This window comes from Volvox carteri, assembly GCF_000143455.1.
Source record: "Volvox carteri f. nagariensis unplaced genomic scaffold VOLCAscaffold_67, whole genome shotgun sequence".
NCBI lineage: Eukaryota > Viridiplantae > Chlorophyta > Chlorophyceae > Chlamydomonadales > Volvocaceae > Volvox > Volvox carteri.
The window spans coordinates 733,024-734,072 of record NW_003307610.1 but is presented as its reverse complement, the minus strand read 5'-3'; positions in this window follow the sequence as shown (position 1 = coordinate 734,072).

Below are 1,049 nucleotides of genomic sequence, written 5' to 3'. Positions count from 1 at the left end.
TAGGGCGAGAGCAGTGCGGGCACTTAGGGTTTTAGGGTTTTAGGGTTGCTCCTCAAGCGACCCTGTCGGCCTGCCATACATGTGACCGGGGCACCCCTCAGTGCTGCAGATGTGCACCATGAAATCTGACCAGCTGCGGACGCCTGCCAGGCGGTTGATCATGTACAGGGATGTAGGGAGAACGTGGCGCTCTGGCAACATGGACGCGTACAGCTGCAACACGGACTCCAGTTCGCCACGGCGAGGAACGTGCTCCCTCATGTGGCCTATCACGGTGTTCACTGAGTCCCGCAGGGTCCACTTGCATCGCTGGATGGGCGCCCCCCCCGGCAGCAGTGGGTCGTATACCGACCACAAAGGTGCATCGAGGTGCTGAGTGAAGAAAGGGAGTGTGCCAGGACGGGTGTAGGGGTGTGTACAGCCACAGTAGCAGGTCGGAAGCGCAGGAGTCTCCAAGGCCTCGGGGTTCACATCTTCTTCCTCTGTAGGGGCGGGCGCCTCAGCAACCAGTTCCCAGGGGTCCTAAGGTTTTCATTCCTCGTTTAGCACATCGTAAGGTAATGCAGTTTCGTTTATGTTGCTGGGCTTTGGAGGCAAACAGAGCACGAAGGGGCAAGTACCACGTCCCCAGGGGGCAGCGGTTTTGCCACTGTTGTGGTACTAATGACCGAATTGAGGATGTGAACCCCTGTTATTGGAATGCCCAGCCTATAATGATATTCGTGCTGAAGAGGGATTCGATCATCAACAGAGCATGTTGGAGGCCATGCAATGGGAACCCGCATGTCTGGCAAGGATATTGGAACGTATGTGGGCTCACCGAAACTCAATTACCCCCTTTAGACGCTAGTCTGGGCTGATGTGCGGTGTTTTCCTTTCCTCCGTGGCTTTTAGGCGTTGTAGTATTACCCTTGGGCCCTCGGCTTGTATGAGTAGTCTTACAGGTATGGGGTCACGCACCCCCAACCATGTAACACACACACACGCATAAAACGTCTTCGTCGCAATTAAGCCCGTGAAATTTTACGGGTGTTCTGCATTACGGCTGG